Source organism: Lepisma saccharinum, chromosome 15 (genome assembly GCF_977018435.1).
Source record: "Lepisma saccharinum chromosome 15, izLepSacc3.1, whole genome shotgun sequence".
Classification (NCBI taxonomy): Eukaryota; Metazoa; Arthropoda; class Insecta; order Zygentoma; family Lepismatidae; genus Lepisma; species Lepisma saccharinum.
Window position 1 is genome coordinate 75,349,512 of NC_139243.1, and position 24,321 is coordinate 75,373,832.

Sequence of the window (24,321 nt, forward strand, 5' to 3'; positions counted from 1 at the left end):
CATAAATACCAAATTACCTGGAGGAGGAAATCAATAAAAACCGATGTTGTCCGGATATGCGTAATTGAACATACTGAGGAAATTTTTCGATGAGGAAGCACATATTTAGGGGTGAAATGAGTGCTGATGGAACCTAACCTAACAGGCCTAACCTAACCTCATAGGCATACCTCATCCCCATGAATGGTTCGTGGGGCTATCGTGAATGGTTCGTGGGGCTACCCATGCATGGTTTTTGGAGCCAACGTGAATGGTTTGTGGGACTACCCGTGCATGGTTTTTGGGGCTACTGTGAATGGTTCGTGGGGCTACCTGTGAATGGTTAGTGGGGCTATCGTGAACAGAAAGTGTAAAAAGAAAAAGAAACCATCCAACCAGACGTATGCCATTCTGATCTGTGATCATACACATGCACAACACACCACAAACGCAAAGAAGCAATCACCATGCAGAATGCAAACGAGCAAAGCACACGCATTCACAACGCGGACACAAGGATGAGCCTGCACTGTTGTTAACTCCCATCGGTTACCACCAACAAAAAGAAATAAGGACATAAAGTAGAATCTAGCCCAAAAAAATCAACCCAGGTGAGTGTTTTTTCGAGAGAGAAAAAAAATGGCAAAATGCCAACCCTAGGCTGCAAGTAAAGATGACAAAATGCAGGCTGACAACCAAAAATTATATGTAGTCCCCCCCTTTCGAAAATCCTGGACATGCCATTGTATATATTGCTTGATCCCACAAGAAAGGGGGGGGGGGCATCAAATGGCAGGAAATTTCAAAGGACTATAAATTCCAAACTAGAGTGAATATTCCAAATATAAAAAAAATATGGGTTCTTATTATATATATATATAATCTAACTCATGGACAATCTTATATGTAACCCTGCAGCACTGGTGGCACAATACACAAATTACATGAATCATAACTCGTAAGTAATAAGGTCCAATCTTGAACCTTAGTGCTCTCATGCTCATTTTCAATCCATGTACTAAAATTTCCTTCACCTACCTTTCTCCAGGCTCTGCCACTTCACTTTCTACTTGGTCAGGATTCTCTACACTATACTTCATGTCCTTATCTTCACTTAAAATTAATTCACCATTGTCACTGTCTTCAGCTGGCATTTTTTCAACAAATTGTCCATGATCACAGGGATAAAATCCTTCATTTTTAGGAACATTTTGTCTACTAGGAACTTCCGGAGTTTTGCCTTCAAAATGCATCCAACTATCACCACTCACACTTTCCACTTTACAAAATGACATTTCTTTCATGTACTCACTAGATAGTTTGATGTCAACAGAAGGATCCTGTATGCACTGATTAGATAGTTTGATGTCAACAGAAGCATCCTGTATGCACTGATTCGATGGTTTGATGTCAACAGAAGCATCCTGTATACACTCGTTAGATGGTTTGATGTCAACAGAGATATCAACATCAGGAGGCTCCTCGAATGATTCTGTTTCAGTCTTGACACACGACTCATCCGGAAGCCAAACATTCTCCAGAGATGTTTGTTCACAAACTAATGGATCAGCACTTTCTGTTTCAGACTCAATGCGCACTTCCACAGAAGAGAAATCCGTATCAGACATTCGAGCAGCCAAACTTTCTTGACTATCATGAGACCAGCACCACTTCTGAAATACACAAGGAGGGTGAATTAAAATCACGATTTTTATTTAAAAAATATTTAATCAGATTTTCTTTGTCACAGTTTATAATTTTAAAAAAACACACACACACAAACTTCTACACACTTTATGCCTTTGACTTTCTAAAAAAAAATGGATGTGAGGTTTGATACACCCAGTGCATCGTTTCTCAACCTATGGGGCACTGCCCACTAGTGGGTCCCGAGAGGGCATTTGGTGGGTTGCAAAGTAGAACTCGAAAAATTATTTAATGATATGAGCTGCACAAAAAAATCTCTACATTCAAACTACATATTTTTGTAATATAATATTTTATCTGCAACTTTTGATTGAGAATTTGATTATCATAAACTGTTTATATGCTGTACTTCTTCCTACAATTCTTTATGGGAGTTTAATATCTTCGCACATACTCAGTTGCTCACACATATATATGTGTTGGTTAAGCATTGTATAAGTGGCACTACCCACAGTAATGCAGCACGAAGTAGCACACACGTGTTTACAGGCATACGTATGAGTAAAATTTTACTAATACTGATTAAACAAAGCAGTGGCATTTTGCAAAACAAAATATTTTCAACTTCTACTCGACTTTTACGAAAGGAAACAATATTCAATGAAATATTTCATGGTCCATATAGTATTAATATTATCCAGTTTCTCCTTATGTGTACTTGACACAGTGCCACAAAGTTAACATGCTCTTGAGTCATTTTACTTCGTAAATAGTTCTTGAGCCAATGCAATGAACAAACTAACAAGAAAAATATAGCATAAAAGCAAGCACACTAGTCTTCCTGCTTTTCTTAAATAGAAGCAGTGGGTATTTGCTACTAGGCTACAGCCAGTGACATGCACTGAGGAGTAGCTAATCTAGCAGAGATAGATCAATCAATCTCACATCTCTAATTATTATCAAATCACAATATTTATTGTCTTGTTGAAGCCACAGTCCATATGAAACACTGTTTTTCACGTCCTTCTTGCGATCTGCGGACAAGGCTGCCCTAGCTGACTGTTCTTCTGCCTCACCAGCTCCAGGTAGGAACAGCCGACGGTAGGGAAAGGGAAGATTCCTGCCTCTATCTTCCATGCCCCCCCCCCCCCCACATCGCTGCAATGGCTTAAAGGTCGTGGTTTCAAGTGCTCCAGTCTATCTCCTATAGGAACAGATAGGGGATTGGTTTCCCCTTGATTCCATTGTAAATCCTCTAAAGAACACTGGGGAAAAAATTTCTGCAATACTTATGTTATCTGTATTTACACCACAACTTTCAAACATTGTACAATGTGTATGTATAATATGTAATGTAGTTTTATTATTTATGAAATGGGAACATATTATGTGCAGACAAAAATGTTATGCTTTCTTTCTTTTTTTTTTCAAATATGGGATATATAATGGTTAAATAACAAATATTTGTTCACACTCTCTCTCTCTCTCTCTCTCTTTTAGTAGTGTTTTACTTAAATGTACTACTCTCTTGGGTTCGAATTAAAACATTTGGGTAAGCTAAACAGTCAATAAATAAACGTTCTTATTGTTGTTGTTGGTTTGGTTTATTTTACTTCGCTTTTCCAACACATTTGCTTATTGCAAAAATGAGAATGAGTGATATATATGATGGAATTGATGTAGGGACCTCACAAAGAACAATCCAGGCCGGGAACATGCGACGAGCACGCATTATTGTTCATATGTGTTGTACTCTGCGTGAATAATGAAATAATGTGGAATGAAAAATTCATTAAAGAACTCAAAAAGCCAAATGAATATTATTGAAGAAACTACAAAAAGCTGTTTATCCATTTTTATATATTGACTTTTTGCCACCTCCCATCACTTCTTCTAACTGTATAGATTTAATCGCAATAAGCAGCTAATGTACTTATGGAAGTCATGAGGGCAATCATAAACAGAGATCTCTCGATTCCTGATTTCACAGTGCCCTGCAGATGCACTGGGAGGATTTTTAAATTTATTTTTAGCGTTGCTCTTCCATCACTTTACCTAACTTCTGCCATGACGATTAACGTTGATTACATTAAACAGGTGAAGAGTGGTTACATAGAAACACTTATGTACAGGCCAGGGCTTTAGCCTCGATCCTTCAGTAACGAGATCGTGAGGTGGAGAAATTAAGGAAATCAAGCAATGCAATATTTTTGAAAAAACATTAATCATACACAAATATGGTGTTTCAAAAATCCAATTGAAAATTACACTGAGCGAAAATGCAGTTTGAATTACCGATACTCACGTATCCGAATGGTTAGTGCTTTCCTATCATCTTTGTTGTCGGCAGACCTACATGCTGAGGGAGGGGGGGGGTGCAAGTGGTCCTGGGTCAGCAACCCATGGAGGCACATAGTGGTTCGGATTCCACTTTAAACTGTAGGTCCAGTCCCAATTAGCCTTTCTGTGCAACACCAAATCAACCAACCATGGCAGAATGGTTATCACAGTACTGTGCTACGACACGAGCAGTCCCGGCTTCGAACCTCGACCTGGGTGTTCTTTGTGTTTGCCACTTCACTAATTTTATAGTATCATATTCACGATTAACCAAATGTGACAACAAAATCGACTCTAAGTAACAAAAATCAAATCATTGATTGATTGTTTGATTTGGTTCATTTTACTTCTCTTTCCTGCCACTTTTGGCTAATCGCGAAGATGATAAGATAAAATTGATGAAGGGACATACACAAAGAACACCCATGGCCAAGCTGGGATCTCTCTCTGGCTTACTAGTCAACTCAAATCGTTTTTGATTCTCGAAAGGAGGTGGGAGTTACGTGCACTGTTTTTAGTAAGTCATTGCTCATTTTACAATCGTCTCTTGTCTTGTTCTTTTTAGGAATACTGAGCGATAAAGGGGATGGGCTATGACCCACACCAACCTGCCCTTGGGCACCTCACTGATTGCTACCTCAAGTATCAACGTCACCACACGTCACTGGCTGTAACCTAAGGGTCGCTCCTCCAGGAAGGGGCTGCATAAAAATGTGAGGCTGAAGAGGCAGAAGTGACAAAGACGATCGATTATTCAAATTCATTACATATGTAATAATTACAAAGTAAATCAACATGTAGAGGGAAGAATTTCTAGGATTTAAATAACTTCTTTTTACAGTACTGCATTTTAACTCATTTTTCTTCTCAGATGTGTGTATATTTTAAAGTTTAGAAGTGTTTTTAATACAGAGCATGCAATTAATGGAAGTAATGATGATGATAATGTCGGCAGGGCCCAAAACAAAGAATAGCCTAGGGGCCTAAATTATATAAATACCCTCCTGAATAGTTGCCCTAACTGTGCATCATGGGTACTGATTGGAACACGGAATATCTATAGCATGTCGTTTACAGACGTTTTCAGAACTAAATGAGGATAATATCATAATAAATTAAAAACACATATATATATATCATATATTCATTTTACCCTCCTAGTTTGATAATAGTTCAATTTGGATAATTAATATTCCACCAAATTGTTGTCATACTGGTATTTCCACAAAATACTTTAGTTCTCTGAGATAGAGACAAGATTAGGCCTCTTTAACCTTTTGGATCCCAAGCGTCTCGAACGAGATACCCAACTGTAACCCTCACGGTCCCAAGCATCTCGATCGAGATGCTGTGTCAAGGTCGTAGTTTTTACGTTATAACTTTTCTATTTTTGGCTAGAATTTCGATTTTTTTCTTTTATATTGTTCCTAACACATGTATTTAACAGAAATGTTTCTTGCACCTTTTTTTATCTTCATGAAAATGGAGGTGAAAAGGCGGGAAAAGGGACTTCTCTTTTCAAGGGAAAATATAAATTTCAAACATTTCAACAATTTTTAAAAATAATTTTTTGGGGTTTTCTCCCTTCCCCCTCCATATATACGCCAAATTTGCATAAATTTTGCATTTTGTGCATTTTGAATTTTTTTTTTGGGGGGGGCGGGCGGGGGGAAACGCCATTATTTTAAGAAAAGTATTTTTGAGGGGATTTCCCCCCTTTCCCCCTTCACATGTACGCCGAATGTGCATAAGTTATATATCGTCTGAATCTGTGATTCATTCTGCGTACAACGGTATATCTTTCATATCTCTACGGCATTTAGTTTCTGAGCTATAGTCATTTCAAGGTACCGCTGCATTTTGAAGCTTGAATCAGTGGCGTGCCCACCATTCCTTTTGGGGGTACAACTCAAGTTACATTGGTCATACGACAATGATGCAAATATTTTTCTGTTCCTTACATGCCATCGATAATTTCTATGTGCATTTTGAACTTTTCATATCCTTTTTTTTCGGGGGGGCGGGGGGGGGGCGAAACCCCATTTTTTAAAAAAAAAAGTATTTTCAGGGGATTTCCCCTTTTCCCCCTCCATATATACGCCGAATTTGCATAAATTTCATATAGCCTGAATCTCTGGTTCATTCCGCGTACAACGGTATATCCCTCATCTCTCTAGGGCAATTAGTCTCCGATCTACACTCATTTAATTGAAACTCTGCATTTTGCTCAAAATCGGCTCGGGACCGAGAGGCTTACTTGTGAAAATGGCCCTGGGACTCAAAAGGTTAATGCCGTTTGCAGGTGCAAAAACATTACTTATATATCCCCATCACAGGCACGTACTGTATAGAGAACTATATTTCAGGATGGATCTGAGCCAAGTGTTTTACATGTGATAATAATAAAGTTTATAATTAACATGGTTGATGAGATCTAATAAGCAAATTAAGTTTTATATAAGAGTTTCCAAACAAAGTTACTACTCACATTTTTGGATTTCTTCTTGAAATAGTCAAAAAGTGTTCGAGATTTTCTTTTTTCCATTCTCCTCTCAACTCGTAGCTCAACACCATCCAACTACCACAATTCACTGCTATGTACTGAACGAAGATGATCAATTTGTTTTCTCATTCCTTCCATTTGTCTCTTTCGAATGCAAACAATCGAAACCAAAACCTTCCAAATTTTGGCACCTAAGTAGTTCATAAGGTGAGGTAAACGATGCATCAACAGATGCTGACAATGGAAGTTAAAAGTAGCTTACATTCATGAACAAAACCTACCTATTTTTCGATGGACTGACTTACTCAAGAATACGAGGACTACAGTATTCCCATGCTTCTTTCTCCATTCTTGTACCTAATCATAATACACAATGTGCATTCGTTAATTAACTGTGTATTTGGAAATAGAAATACTGAGAGTAAAACACCACATTCAGAACAGAATTCTGCGTAATTTCAAACAGAGTTCTCAAATAATTTATGAAATTTACATCACATAAATAATATTTCGTTACAAAATTAAATTGTGTTGAGTTATACATTGGGCACTTTACAGGGTGTCCCAACAGAGAACTGGGGGGGGAGACCCCCTGGTTTCGGTGCCCCTGGGTCGCACGAAGTGTAATATTCTTCAAGGTGGGTCCTCGATTGGAAAAGGTTGAGAACTACTGCCCTATTGGATACACGAGGCAAAGAAAATTGGCTACTTTAACTGCAGAGTCAAGGATAGGGACTAGTGGCACCTCTTTTGTTGTCAATTGAGACATGCCTATGATAAAAGATACCTGTGCATATTGCACTGTGCCTTTAAGCCACATTTAGGGGATGTGAGGGTAAGGCACCAGACATTCTCGACCTTAGCCAATTTAGACATGATGTGATCAGCAACCATTCTCCAGCCACCTTTGCTCCCAGGACCTATTTATTTGAGGCTGGGTGAATCCCAGAGGTGCTTTGTGCATGGACAAGATCAGAAAATTTCTTACCTCAGATCACCCAACCTAGGAATCAAACCTGGATCTCCCTTGTGGCAGTCAGATGTCCTATCTACTAGACTACGACAGCACCAAACATGCACTATGGTTTCTACAAAAACATGGATGGGCAGAGACGTGAATAGACAGACAGAATACTTGAAATAATACAGAAGATAGTCAGCATGTTCCAATGGAGCAATCTAATATAACAGTGGTTAATAACTTTTTGGTTAATTTTGTTCTTGCTGTAACCGATTATTTCATGGTGCTTCAAGTCAGAAATTGCAAAACAGTAATTGCCCTTACAGTGCAACTTACAATAAAAATTCCTCAGGGTGCAGTAGCTAAAGAGCTTAAAATGTTGGGGGGGAAAATAAGATTGAGGAACTTAAAAATGGGGTTCCACTGTGTGTTATCTGATTTTGTTGTGTAAAATATACAAATTAGTTATGGAAGATCTACTGGGACTGGTTATTAAAATATAAAATGCTGTGTTTTGACTTTTTAGACGAAGGTTTCGATCAGGAATGTTGTAAAAAAAACTACATTTGTCCTACAAATTAGCCTTTCTATAAGCGAACTCATTATGAATGTGCAACTTATTCACAATAGCAAATACAACACGTATTTTTAAAATATTTAAAAAATATTCAAAAAACACAAAAAAATGGTACTTACGTTTTGTGAGTATGTTATTTACACAACATTTCGAGAATCTACTGTTCTCTCCTTCAGGTCTAAAACTTCGACCACGAAAAACTTTCCATAGCCACGTCAAGATATTTTTAAAACCAGGAATAAGGATGTGGGTTTGATATGGGTTAGACAGGAATTTAAAAACTATGCCTAAAACTGATGTTGCCTTCATATTCTGTCACAAATTAAGTCCCTGAAGTTAAAAGACCCTTTCCTTCTAAAACACGTATTTCAACATTGAACAATTTAAAATATCTTGACATGGCTAGGGAAAGTTTTTCGTAGCCAAAATTTTGGACATGAAGAAGAGAACAGTACATTCTCGAAATGTTGTGTAAGTAACATACTCACAAAACCATTTTTTTGTGTTTTTTGAATATTTTAAAAATACATGTTATATTAGCCTTTCAACCTCCTCATTGTAAAAAGTTCCTGATGAACGCTCACATTAGAAAACTGAATAGCTGAAAGTGGTGTTTTTATTACCCACTCTAGGTGTGGCCTTAATTATCATCATTTTATTATGATGAGTGCATTAACACAGACATTTATCAACAATGTAGAGTAAAATATAATGATTTAAATTTTTTTAAGCATGGCAATATCTTGTTCTAGTTACATATATTCCATTTCTTGTGTATTTTGAAAGTTTTACAATGAAGTCCACGCCACACACACAAATGGAAATACAACAGAATAGAGTAGAATGAAATACAATTTTATTCACAAGAACCCTGATCCTTACGTATTCCTTTCACAGTGGTTCTTCAAGAAGTATACATGATTTCAATATTAGTAACAGCAGGTGCAAAAATAATACTTTCTATACCTTAGAAATACATCTATTACCACACCAAGAGCAAACAAGATTTGACGGTAAGGATGTCGAATCGACCCTTCTGAATAGAAATATGTATCATATATCGTTGGAAAGAGTAGGAATCAAGGATTCCAGAAATGTACCATTTAAGGTGAGGAAACAATTGGAAGTGTAAAAATTTCATAAAAATTGCCCACCTCCCGATTCCGGGCTCCACCCCTGGGGTAATTGACCTACTGCAGCCCAGCCTTTTTCTAAAGATATCCTTTAAAGGCATGTTAGAACCTGCGCAACAAAAAAAATACGAAGGAAAACATGATTTTAAAAAAGTTCAATCCTTGTGAAAATTCATATACATATCCACGTTGAAAACCAAAGTTCGACCTGGCAATACTGTGTGTTTAAAACTAACATGGATTAGGTTAAAGGAAACCATCTATGGTGAGTAATGTAGCAGTAATTTTTTTATTATTTCACATAAGTGTAACGTCAAATTGAGAAATGAACAGTGGCAAATCGTAGTGTGAAATACGTACTATTAGCGAACATTTCTCTCTTTTACTTTCAAATGGTAAAACACAAGGGTCGATTGTGCAGTCTAGCCGATTTGACTATTTAACATATTCAAGTAACTTTACCTCAAAGCCTGTCTCTCCTCTCTGCTTCTCTTCTGCAGATGACGGGTATTCATTGAGAAGGTTTTCTGATTCAGAAGACATGTTATGGAAGTCCTGTAAGATTCTCTGGCATGTCTATGCACGGATAGCACACAAACTTTGGCAAACTGTCATCCTCTGAAACCTAGAATGAAGAAAGTCATAAGTAGGATAGGGTTGGGACATGGATATTTAGACACTGGGTAGTATTGGGTAAATACTGGGTATTTATTAAAACTTTAGTCATCTACCAAGAGCCACCCTGCCATAGTTCAGTTCATAGAGCATCTGGCTATCACTAGGAAGACCTAGGCTCATTTCATGGCAGGAGATCTGCACAAGGAAATTTTCTAGTAAATTCCCTGTTTCTGCATGGCTCTGAAGATTACCCAGCCTCATATAAATGGGTACCTGGGGGCAATCCTGGAGGGTAAAGGCATCCAGGCAGGAAACTGATCGCCATCACAACTTTGGCCACAATCAAGAATATGTGGAGCTTTAAACCTCCCTATCGCCCCATGTGCCTTTCTATATTTTAGTTATGTACCTCAAAAGTAGATATTTATTACAAATTAAATGTTCCCGTTTATATTTTGTACTGAGACAAAAATATAAACATTCCTCTTAGCAATTGTTACAGTTGAACATCTGGATTCCCTGCCAAACTTGCAAAAATTTGTTGTAAACTGTACTTTTAAATTATACAAAGCTTTGTATATTTCTATTCCTATTATATTTTGGTCATTCCCATATTATATAGCCTATTGCATATTCTCACTTTCCTATTGGTGAGCCCAACTTAAGATTTCAGTATGGGGCTTATGGCAACAGTGTTGCCGCATGGTGCGCAGTACAAGAAAGCTCCAGCGTGCATCGAGTGTCTGCTGTAGTACATACTGCAACAAAAGTTAGTGGTCAACAGGGCTGTTCACTGCCAAACTTTTCCACTAGAGGCGCCAGCCCTGTTGTGTCCCTAAATAATTTTGTTCGTCATCTGGTTGCCCTAAGCTTTACATTGGAGCGCGATAGAATGGCTATTCAAACGTTATTTTCAACGAAGGTAAGAATTTCTCGTGTAAATCGATAACAAAAATTGTTTAGCAAACCTTTAGGATTATGTAGCAAGTCATAAGTTTCTGAAAATTACATTCTCCTGAACCTAAGAGTTAATATATTAGAGCACAACGACAGGGTATCTCAGACGGGCTAATATAGTATATTTATGCACAAAGAGCACTAAACTTGACGATATTTTGGTCGTCCCTAGCTGCCATGGGTCTATAATAATAAAAAATTAATTGATTTTTGCACTACGCTTTTATGTTTCCTCTTGTTGCGACTTGCGAGTATGTGCAATTCCACGGTAAATATGTATGTATAAAATAGAGAACCATATTTACTAGCCATGAGGAAAAGTTTGACATCACGTAAAAAAATGAGTGGTATTAATAACAACTAGCTATAAAAAAAGTGCAGACGCATGCAAATATTATGTACAGGGTGGGTCAAAAGTTGCAATACACCTAAATAAAAGAAGCCATTGTGGGGATAGGTGTCATTGAGTGTTGGATATGCGTGTTGGGGGTGGGGGAAAACTTTATGATAAGGTTGATCTTGACAGCCGCCATCTGGAAGTCCGCCATCTTGGATTCAACTTTATTTTTTTAAATGGGAAGGGGGTCGTGTGAAACATAATTTTAGGCTAGAATTTTGTCAGGAATTAAATGGTGTTGTCCATTTTGACGTATCTTTATTCGTGTACGAGTTACAAAGGTTTTCTCTTCGTTGCAGGTTGACAGGACAACATGAAACTAAGCGACGCTGAAAGAGTTGAGATCATCCTAATATCAGGGGAAAGAAGTTCTCGCACCATTGCAGCCGATTTCAACGCTCGCCATCCAGGCCGACATCCAATTTCCCACGCCACAGTTGCATCACTGCTGTCCCGGTTCACTGCCACAGGGAATGTGAAAGATACGCCACGGTCTGGGTGGCCACGTTCATCAACAGATGAGGCGACAACCATCGCCGTGTTAGGTAGCTTCGCCCTCAGTCCCACAAGGAGTGTGCATAGCATGTCTCATGTGACTGGTGTTGGCAGATGCTCCATACGCCGGATCTTGAAGAGACATCATTTTCATCCATTCAAGCTGCAGTTATTACACCACTTTTCTGAAGACGATCCTGACCGCCGGCTTCAGTTTGCGGAATGGGCAACAGCACAGCTTGCAGATAACCCACAGTTCGCCCAGAATGTGCTCTTTACGGACGAAGCTAACTTTTACGTTAATGGGGAGGTTAACAAACAGAACCTGCGTTATTGGTCAGACAGTAACCCACATTGGACTGATCCATCCAAGATGGTTGGACATACCAAAGTCATGGTGTGGTGCGGGATCTGGGGAACACGGGTCATTGGTCCTGTGTTCATCCACAACAATTTGAATGCCGACAGCTACAAAGAGATGTTGGAGGAGCTGGTGTTCCCATCCGTAGCGACGGAGGATGGTGACTTCCCCTTATGGTTTCAGCACGACGGGGCACCACCTCACTACGGTCTGCAGGTACGTGGATTACTCAACGAACAGTTTCCACAGTGCTGGATTGGCCGTCGAGGTCCAGTGGAGTGGCCTGCAAGATCCCCTGATCTCACTCCCCTGGACTTTTACCTATGGGGCCACCTCAAAGCCATGGTGTCTGCGGTTAAAATCAATTATCTTCGCCACCTGGAACAGCGGATCATTGATGCATGTGCGGCTATTACACCAGATGTCCTGTTACGTGTGCATACGGAGTGGCAAAAGAGAATGGAAATGACTGTCCAGCATGAAGGAGGCCACATTGAACACATCATGTAAAGTGTGCCACTTTTCAAAACTTGAAAAAAGAAACCTTTGTAACTCCTACACGAATAAAGATACGTCAAAATGGACAACACCATTTAATTCCTGACAAAATTCTAGCCTAAAATTATGTTTCACACGACCCCCTTCCCATTTAAAAAAATGAAGTTTTATCCAAGATGGCGGACATCAAGATGGCGGCCGTCAAGATCAACCTCATCATAAAGTTTTCCCCCACCCGCAACACGCATATCCAACACTCACTGACACCTATCCCCACAGTGGCTTCTTTTATTTAGGTGTATTGCGACTTTTGACCCACCCTGTATTATTCTTTACCAGATTCACAAGAATAAAGCACTTAAATTGTGAAAATTCAAAGTGACGTAAACAAGTGCTGTGCAAATTTTAAGGCTTTTTTAGTTCTGATATCATTTCTGTTACTGACGATCGTCTTATTAAAATTCTTAGTTTCACAGCACTGATGTTCCAACATAATTTCCGATGTTAAGATGAAATTAAACTTGCAATTTAATGTAATAGCAGCACATTCAGCATCAAATTCCCCATATATTTAAATGGGAGAACAATTGCCCCTCAAAAGTGTGGGGTCACAACAGGGGTGCTGGCACCTACAATAGTTTGCTTTTGACCAGGAACATACAAGAATGCATGACTTGGTGGGAAGCTGTTCATTCTTGCAGCTGTTAGTCCAGAATAATGACGGTCCGTGGAGGAAGATTTGAAAATAACTGTTTCCGAATATACTTTTCATACGTCTTGCTCTCTATTATATCACAAGCGTTTTTCTTTCCTTTATGCACAGAAAGGCAAATCGGGACTGGACCTACAGTTTAAAGTGGGATCCGAACCACTATGTGTCTCCAACGGGTATCAAACCTGGGACACCTTGATTACGAGGCGACGACGTTACCACTGCGCCATCGGGGAGGCCTCTTTCACATTTTTCGGTGCACTGTCTCATTTGAAACGGAACAGTGTTCATTATAATACCGGCAGACACCAAAGCAAATCCCCCCCGGTCGTCGCATTTTAATTAAGGGATTAGGGTTCCATACCAGGTGGAGGCATATAGTGGTTCGTATCTCACATAAAACCATAGGTCCAGTCCCAATTAACATATCTGTGCAGAAAAGTGGATTTAAAACTCAATTAATCAATTACCAGAGGTGTGAAATAGATGAAGTTCTGTTGTATTTGTGTGAACAATGATTACAGAAAGAAAGAGATAGACATTGGAAATATTCAATCTAAAATACTCTCGCTTTGTGTCCATCAGTTAACGTTATTGCCTTGCAAGCAACAAGTCCCGGATTAAATTTACTTAGGTATCTCATAAATCTATTCCCTATTTATGCATTTGCGTCAAACTTTACTATTTGGAAAAGAACTGCTCGATCATTTTATATTCTTTTAATATAATGCTATCAATACTTTTTATAATAGTTAGTCATCCTTTGGGAAGAGCAAGTGAAACGGGGGTCTTCCTGCTAGAACCGCCAATGCATACAATATGCCTGTTTTCAGAGAAAAATTCCCCAAAACGAGAAAGTGCACACACAAATAATAAATTTCTTGACCTGGCCCCAAGACGGAAGCCTATTCACGAACTTTTGCCTGGCCATTCGCCACCCCCTTCCCTCTTCCCAACACGTGTTTGCAGCGAGTGGCAACAGGCGGAAGGCTGTTATTTTTAACTCCCCAAATCGCGTTTAACATAAGAAAGGAAAGCGCATTTTTTGAATGTTCTGAATTGTAAAAGAAGGTATAGACCATCAAAACCTTGCATTTCCTCTCCTTTTTGCATATTTATTATTTTGTCTTCGCATGTTAATGACTTTTGTTTCTGACAAAATGGGGGTGGGGATCTCAAAAGTAAAAGCCCATAACAGCCCATACTGAACTCTTAACTTGGGCTCTTCTATAGATGCATTCACATCTCTTACTCAGTATGGCCACTACTGGACCATGATAAAATTCAAGTATAATTCCTGGTTCAAGGTGAACTTTCCAAAAATTCAAGGGTATAAGCAGAAGTTCTCTATTTCAACCTTACAAATTACCACCTCTCAACTCCACAAACAAATATAAAGGGTCAGTGTCTGTGATTTCAACGTATCCACAAAATACTAATTCAATTTAATGGCATACGTACACACACACATCAATCTCTACATAATATTTAATTTCAGGTGCTGAGTGGATTGCATTTGCCATATCACTAGTTCATGTTCGAAATACATACATCTACAAACACAAGTCACAAATGTTAAGGAATACATTAATATACAAAAATAATTGTTAATTGTATAAGAATTTCAAATCCAAATTTTAATTGTTTGCAATTAATTTGTTGTACTTCCAGTGGTACTCTAAAATTTGGTAGTGTGTGCTGCAGGTCAATATTTCAAATATTGTTAAAATGACACTTTATTAAATTGTAGGCTAAGTGAGTGTGGCGTGCACCCAAGACCGATCGCAGGTTAATATACAATATTATACTCTTGAAAATAAAAAGATGAAGCATTTTCAAGCTCATAAAAGTTTCAAGCAATGAGGGAGCATTTTTCTTATGTGATCAAATACATCAGTGACATAGTTGCGATGTTTAAAACTCTTGGACCAACAGAATGAAGACTGTGATAGAACAGGGTGTAATGCCCTGAACATTACATTGTGATTCTCTTTGTTATTTAGTTAAAATATTGTATTTGTGCACTTTCAATTTGGCAAATATTTATGATGTCATACAGAACTAGTGTCAGATAGAAAATAAACTAACCTTAATGCGCCAGAACCTGGCAACATTTAAGAAACTGATAGATTTATCAATGATCAAGAAATACCATTGCAACTATAGTGGAATAAGATGTCTTGAAAAATTGCAATATGTGATTTAAAGTTCATTTAATTGCTGTTAAGTGTGAGTTTCAAAGAATAAACCTTGTATAAAGATGAAACAGTGAGTTTTGTTTTCCACGCCTTGTAATTGATAAGAGTCTTGTGACAATGAAATGTGGAGCGAAGGGTAAATTCCTGAACTTAGTGAAAGGTACGTAACAAGAGGTTCCCAAACGTTTTCATTTCATGGGGCCCTTATGTTTCAAGATTTTTCTGCAGCACCCAAGTCAGAATGTAAGCCTATCTAGCACTTGCGATGCTCAGTTAGTGTAGTTATGTTGCTTGCCTTATGTTAAAAAATAAACACATATATCAAATTCACAAACATTTTACATGTAAAAAGTACAGTAACTGTTCGATGTCTGCCGAACAGATTTCTTCATTTTTACAGAAGAAACTACTTACGGAAATCACTTTCTGTAGCATTGTTCAAGTTCGTGAAGGTGTTTTCTCTCATCGTGTAATCTGTTTGAGCGTGATTTTTTTTTCTTTTCTTGAAAAATATCTCTCCGACACGCAATTGCCGTTCCTTTCATTTGCTTCCTCTACCTGAATCAGATGTTGCGTGCGTTTGATGACATAACCAACTGTCACTGTTTCCATCCACACCGTGGTTTTGCAAGAAGATGACGTGTCCTTCCTGACATTATTACGACCCCCAATTTTAACTATGTTTGCCTAACGTAAATTTAACCTTACCGTGCATGGTTTTTGGGGCTATCCGTGAATGGTTTGTGGGGCTACCCATGCAAGAAGATGACATTACTACGACCCCAAATTTTAACTATGTTTGCCTAACCCAACCTTACCATGCATGGTTCGTGGGGCTATCCGTGAATGGTTTGTGGAGCTACCCGTGCAAGAAATCATCGAAACATGTAAAACGATAAAGCGTAATATTAGGTATTTTTCGGTTAAGGAGGTTGGAAATACTGCAAATCGACACTCACGATGCGCTATGATCCAGAACGCCACAGCTGTGCATGCCATATTGTGTGTTACGCAAGCGAAAAAAGGAAGAACAATAATTACTCATAATGTGAAAAAGTGACATTATTTTCATGAAAAAAGCATAATCCCACCTTAAAGAATGTTCCGCAATGCAGAATAGATAAGTAGGTATGTTAAAAATGACGAAATAAACGAGTGAGAGGTGTTCGTCAGAGATCGAACAGGTACCAAAAGTACTAAATAAGCACATATCTGCAAGTGTCATTTCAGTGAAAATATTGGAACATTTAGCGGCACCCCTGTAAGCTATCCATGGTGACCCACCCCACCGCGACGCACACTTGGGGAACCACTGTGATAGAATATTTTTGAAAAGCTGCACAGATTCATTCTCATGTGTACCAACAGTTTCATATGATCCAATTTTTGTACATATATGCAGTCAATTTGCAACCACGTGAGGGCCCAAGTTCCTTTTGTTTTATTGCGAATTCATCATGCTACGAATGCAATTTTTAAATGGTTCGATTTCAATGTACGTCTGTTAAAACACATTAAAATAAAGACTCTAAATGCATTCTACTAAGGTTCTGATTTACTTCTACATTAATTCCCACGCCTTTACAATATTTACTGTCGCTTGTCGATGGAGAATATCCTGTCCATGAGAAGTTGTTTTTGTCAACATAAATAACTTCCCCCCCCCTCCCCCCCAAGTTCAAACAGTGCTCATTACTTTAAGGAAGGTTCAAATTTTGTGTGACAATGATTCCCATAATTCTACGATAATTAATCTTGGTGCTAGGAGAAATCATAAAACAATCGGAACCATTACCCCAGGTGAGTAGTGAAACTTTTAGTTTGGTTTTGTTTACATGGTTAATACAGGTTCCATTTCTGCATCAGAGGTATCAAATGTACACTATATAATTACATGTAAAATGACACTAAATGTAGACAGGAATGGGATTTTTTGGAGTCATCCTAGCTAAACCCCTGTTTTGGATGTAATACAGAATTTGTGAAATAGTAAGATGGAATGTAGTTTCTCTTTCCCCCTGATGAATTTTCGTCAATTATTTGCAAATTATTATGCAAGGCTTGAAGGAAGATTTGTGCTCAAAGCCAGATCGAGATGTGATCAGGTGTTTATTCTATAATTGTTTACATTCGTACTTACTTATTCTGCATTGGGAAAGATTGTTTAACAAGGAATTTTGCTTTTTTTTAATGAAATTAGCATCTATTGTCGAAATATCGAGTAATTATTGTTCGTTTTTTTCTCGCTTCCTGAACACACAAAATGGCGGGCAAATCTTGACTAGCATTGTGTTTCGAACGGCAAAGCAGTGTTTCAACCTTATTAACAGAAAAATTCCTGCATAGCTCCGAAAACCATTCCCGCATAGCCCCAAAAACCATTTGGGATTGTATAACCATCCACGATAGACCCACGCACCATCACAGTAAGGTTAGGTTAGGTTGCTTTAGGTTGGGCAATATAGTCAAAAAACTGTGTGTTTGGAAACGCTTACCGGAGATTATGTCATCAGATGCTTGCAACATCCGGTTCAAGTACATGGATGGAAATGCAAGCAACAGCTTGAATTTGAATTTGAATTTTATTTTTCTTCCGTTGACCCTTGTTTAAAAGGGCATGGAAAACGTCAAGATACATAATGAAATAATAATTAGTTAAGTACATCATAACAAAAAAGAAGAAACATTGCGTAGTACATTACATCACTACACCAAAGTAAAAATGAAAAAATACACTTCATTACACTACAATAAAAATAAAAAAACACATTATCATTGTTGCATGATTGAAATAAGAATACAATTAAAATACACCTTTTTTAGTACATTGGCCTTGTCTAATCTAACAATGAAAGGATTTCAGAATATTTTATTAATTCCAAGAGCCCTAAACCTAACCTGACTAATAAAACAACAAAAACATTTAATAGTGAAATAATCCTGCTTCACATCCCACACACATGAAAGAAGATGGTAGCAGAAGTCAGTAACTAAGACAATAGTAAATGAATGACTGCTTGCAAACAATCAGATAGAAGTACATGGGAGGGAGAAATTGTTCTCCAGAAAACGTGCAGTAAGTAGTCACGAAACCTCTGAAGTATAATATGTGTTAACAGACATAATTAGAAATCAAACCATGCAAAATACCACAGCCATCTAGTCAGTAAGGACCATCCCCCAGTGACGAAGTGATTAGCACATCGTGCTACGATGTCAGGGGTCCCGGCTTTGAATCCAGGCTGGGCATGAATGTTTGTGACTGTCCATTTATCAATTTCATAATATCATCACTCATCCCCTTCTTCATAAATTAGCCAAAAATGGCATAAAAAGCAAAAAAGGGAACGAGTTTACAATACCGGACCACTCTCCAATTTCTATGAAATTTCGCCTACTCACTAATTGAGACCTCCTAATCACGAATCTGCATGTAATAATTGGCGGTCAAGTATGGAAATGTGGAGAAAAACAAAACAAACTATGTTTTCCTAACGTAATGTAACCCTACCATAATAACAGCAGCTCTACAGAAGATGCAATTTTCCCAACATGAAGAAATCAGCGTGCAATACACCATTGCCAAACTTACCTAATCAAATGAAATAATAATTTTCATTGTATTTTTGCTAATCGAACCTAATCTAACAGGCCTAACCTAACCTCGTAGGCATTCGTCGTTTGAATTGTGTGTCCCGCCATTCTTCCATGCTGAAGACAATGTAACAGAGAACGCAACAGTGTGGCAACGCTGGAGACAGCGTAATGAATTGGGACTCACTTATCGCACAATACTTGACCAACCTTGTGTTCTGACGTCAAGGCAGAAAGCTTTTCAATTTTAGTGTATTTAGTTCTCTTAGCATAAATAATAATGTTTCATTGTATTTATGCTAATGGTACATAACCTAACAGGCCTAACCTAACCTCTTAGGCATTCCTCGTCTGATGTCAAAACACAAGGTAGGAAAATTGTTGTGCGACAAGAAAGGTTGTAGCGAATTGTGAAAGAAACATGGTTCTCAATTGCTTTTTATGGAGAATCATCGTGGTATTTAACAAGGTTATTCACTAAATGTTGTCAATCGGCCGAACACATCTCACTCTTTTATTTCGTCACTTTTTACATTTGTACTTACCCATTGTGCATTGCGAAACATTCTTTAAGGTGAAATATTGCTTTTCTGACGTTTTGTGACGAAAATAATGTCAATACTAGCCCCACGAACCATACACAGATAGCCCCAAAAAAAAAACATTTATAAATAGCCCCACAAACCATTCACGGATAGCCCCATGAACCATTCATGGCAAGGTTAGGTTAGGCAAACATAGTGGTCGTAGTAATATCATGAAAAACACATGATTTACCGCTGCAGCAGATTCTACGATGACAGAAAATATCTCCATGAAGTATCCAAATGTTAGAAAAACTCATTCCAGTAAGTACTTTCTTGTGTAAAAATGAAGAAATCCGTTCCGCTGATAGGCAACTTTTACCGGTTATTCTAAAAGTTATTTTACAATTTCCATGCTTGACCACCAATTATTAGATGCAGATTCGTGATTAGGAGGTCTCAATTAGTGAGTATGCGAAATTTCATAGAAATTGGAGAGTGGTGCGGTATTGTAAACTCATTCACGTTAGCCCCACAAACCATTAACGTTAGCCACGAAAACCATCAGTAATGATTATATATATATATAGATATACCGGAAACACATTTCCGATAGATATATATAGATATACCGGAAACACATTTCTTAAAATTTACAGGAGAAAAGAGGAGAAAGTACTTACGGAATTTCGTTCTTGTGGACTTTCTGAAGCTGGGAAAAGTGTTTTTTTTTTTAATTGTGCAAGTTACTCAGCTTGTAAATAGAGTATTTTTCGACATTCATGTATCTCCATTACATGATAGCTCTGGCCACCATTACTGTCTACTACATGAATCAAATGTTCCGTGCGTTCGATTACGTAACCTGGTCAGCGTAGCAACCATGCAGTAGTTTTACAAGATGACGTGTGAGCGGTTTTTTTTTTTTCAATTCAATTTTCTATGTTTGCCTAACCTAACCTTCCGTGAATGGTTTGTGGATCAATTTTCACTTAAAAAACTTTTGTGAATAGTTTGTGCGGCATTTATTGGTTCATAAGTTTGGAAACACTGCATATCAGCTGACGATAGACGTGAGTCAAAATTTGGCTGCCAATTAGCAACAACTAATCAATACTTATAATGTTAAAAATAACGCTTTTTTCATTGAAAAAAAAAAGGAATCGCTACTTAAAAATGTTCCACCATGCATATGAGGTAAGTAGAAATGAATTTTATTTCAAAATAAACGAGTTATATGTGTTTCCGGTATATCTAACTGGTACCAAACCATCCACGGGTAGCCCCACAAACCGTTGACGTTAGCCCCGAAAACCATCCACGGGTAGCCCCACAAACCATTCACACGAGGTTAGGTTAGGTTCCATTAGCACTCTTTCACCCCTAAATTCATCGAAAAATTACCAAAATCATTCTCCTGTAAAACAACGGCGTGGTTGGAAACAATGACAGGATATTACATCATCAAGAGTGTGCAACATCCAGTTCATGAGAAAGCAAATGGAAGCAACGACAATTGTGCGTCGGAGAGATATTTCTCTTCAAAAATACATGAACTCCCTGTAAAACAGATTCAACGATGAAATAAAACATCTCCACCAACTTCGATAATGCTACAGAAATTCATTTTGACAAGTACTTTCTTGTGTAAAAATGAAGAAATCCATTTGGCCGATTAACAACTGTTAACCATTTGACTGCCACATGGGAGACCCGGGTTCAGTTTCCAGGCCGGTGAACTAAACTCAGGTTTTTCTAGCCTTGTCCTTGCATAAAGTGGTTCTGGGGTTCACCCAACCTTAAACCAATGGGTACCTGGGGGCAACCTTGGGGGACAAAGGTAGATGAAGCATAGGGTACTACTTTACTATACTACTTTATTTCGCAATTTTTTACATTGCTAACGTACTATTCTGCATTACAGAACATTTCTTTGGGTGAAATAATGAATTTTTAACGAAAATAATGTATATTTCTTACATTAACGAGTACTTACTGCTGTTCTTTATTTATCACAAATCATCCATGGGCAGCCCCAAAAACCATTGATGTTAGCCCAAAAATTCACGATACCCCACGAACCATCACAGGGACGAGGTATGCCTACTAGGTTAGCTTAGGCCTGTTAGGTTAGGTTCCATTACCACTCCTTTCGTTCAATTTAGCATATACGGACAATCCGAGAGCGTATCGTGCTCTCGTGCAGAAAGCAAATGGCGGCAGCAGCAATAGCGCGTCGGAAATAGATTTTCGTAGAAAACCACATGCATTCACATTAAAATGGATCAAAACTACATTCCCGAACATCAACAACGCTACAGAAAATGATTTGCGTAAGTACTTTCTCCTGTAAATTTGAAGAAATCCGTCTCCGGTATAGTAAAGTGTTACCAAGCATAGTACTGGGCACATCACCTCCAAAGGAGCAGATCGAAAATGCGTGGGGCCCCACCCCCACATCCCCTAAATGTGGCTTCATGGCATGGTGTTATGCAAGGGGGCTTTACCTTACTACGTAAAAAATGCAGTCGCCATGAAAGAACTGGAATTAAACAATAGGCACTTGGACAGACGGATGCTGATAAAGATCTGGTAAATATGTGATAAGGCCCGGACACCTTATTCCCTTAATTTTACCACTGGTACTTACCTATTTTGCCTTGCGGAACATTCTTTAAGGTGAAGTTATGCCTTTTTCCATAAAATACTGTCAACTTTTCATATTACGATTGATTATTTGTCTTACTTGTTCCGCTTCTGTAATAGACAATATGGCGTGCACTCGTAATGGATCATCGCGCATCATGACGTGCCAGCTTGTGTTATGTCGATTTTCAGTGCGCAAGCAGTGTTTCAAACCTTCATGACGGAAAATTACGAACTATTTCGATTTTTTTTTCATCTCCACAAACCATGCACGTTAGCCCCAAAAACCATCCACGGGTAGACCCACCAACCATTGACGTTAGCCCCAAAATCCATCCACCGATAGCCCCACAAACCATTCACACAAGGTTAGGTTAGGCCTGTTAGGTTAGGTTCCATTAGCACTCATTTTACCCCTAAATTCATCGAAAAAAGAAAGCGCGGCGAACATAGATAAAAATAGAAATTTTCGTACAATTGACGTTAGCCCCACAAACCATTCACACAAGGTTAGGTTAGGTTCCATTAGCACTCATTTTACCCCTAAATTCATCGAAAAAAGAAAGCGCGGCGAACATAGATACAAATAGAAATTTTCGTACAAAGAGGGCACGTTTGGAGACACTGCAGAGATCGCGTGACTTTCAACGCTCTCGCCATCTGCACGCACACAATGGAAACAACGGCATAATGTGGCAGGAATGCCAATTTCTTACGTAAAAAGTGATTAATTCTTGTTCGGCAGCATTAAACTACGATGTTTTTACTTTCCGTGAAAGAAAATACCTCCAAGAACGTCCAGAATGCTAAAGAAACTCATTTTAGTAAGTACTTTCTCCTGTAAATTTGAAGAAATCCGTCCGGGCGATATCGCATATTTACCAAAGATCTTGCTGCGGCTGAAATTCAAGAGGACAAAAACTGCCAAATTTCATATTTGTGTGTGGGGAGGGGGAGTATGACCCACAACAACCAACCTTCGCCACCCCTCTGATTGTCACCACAAGTGTCGAGGTCACCGCACGTCACTGATGTTAACAGACGTAAATCGTAATCGAACCATCTAAAAATTGCATTCGTAGCATCACAGAGTAAGTAATTTTATAAGATATAAAATTACTTACTCTGTGGTAGCATGATGAAATCGCAATAAAATAAAAGGAACTTGAGCCCCTTTGGTTTTATGCTCCGCTCTCTTCCAGCTTGAATTCAATGCTAATTTCACCCCTCTGAAGATCACACACAGATGAAAAGATCTACATAAAATCCTGGCACTGATACGCAGTGGAATCACATTACACCTAAAGTATCAACCACTGAAGGGGTCTTACACGGGAACAAAGTAAACAGCAAAGACGTGTATTGCGACGTAAAAATGTAATAGCGTCTACGGAAAACGCATTGTTTCCGGCGTTGCTATGGTAACCGCAGTAGTTCGGGGGACTTGCGTGTGGCGGCAGCATAATCTCTGATTGGCCGGTCTCGTTTAAATTTCTCATTCCGGATTGGCTGTCTTGTAAGCCGGCTGCTCAAAAGTTTCCATTCTGGGTATATTAACTTTATTCTCTCTTTACAGTAGAAAGGCCGTGTCCGGATTAGCAAGTGCTCCCTCCCGTTCTCTCCCGTTGCTCTCGCGTGCCGTCGAAGTGACGTTCAAGTCGTCCGAATCTACATGTCCCCTTGTAGTACGGTTGTCACTTTTCCCGCTAGGTGTCAGTCCGAACTTCACCCACCGCGCTCTGGGGCGCAGGCGCATCGCACAGAAGCAGAAGGCAGACGCCAAACAAACATGACAATGATTTCCACCTATTTACTACTCATATTAAAAATGTAACACGCTATTTCATCATTTACAATTTTTCTACATTTAGTATTATTGATAAAATGTTAAAGTAAAACTGAGTTTTACATCCTCTAATCAGTATATGTTGCCTGTACAAAGTGAAAGTTAGAATATGGCTGCCAAGCGCAGCGTCACAGCGAGTTCAAGCGTGCATCTGTCGCGCCTCTCTGCTCTTCCCTCCGACTCCACGTCTGCCGCGAATTCGGACAACGGAGTTTGGCTGAGTCCCCGGATGGAACGGTGCTCTAGGTGACATCTGCTGCCGATTCGGACGCGGCCCAAGAAACTCCTCGCGGCCTCACGCCCAAGCCATACGTAGGGGAAGGACGCACAGAAGC

At 38.7% G+C, this 24,321-nt stretch overlaps 1 protein-coding gene across 1 annotated transcript in view; it reads right to left on the reverse strand.

Annotated features, from left to right (window-relative positions):
- Positions 1-23,514, reverse strand: part of LOC145999342 (uncharacterized) — a 269,638-nt gene extending 246,124 nt beyond the window's left edge. The window contains exon 1 of the mRNA XM_083136284.1: positions 23,265-23,514. The gene's annotated coding sequence lies outside the window, so the exon portion shown is untranslated. The remainder of the gene's footprint in view (positions 1-23,264) is intronic.
- Positions 23,515-24,321: the final 807 nt, after the last annotated feature.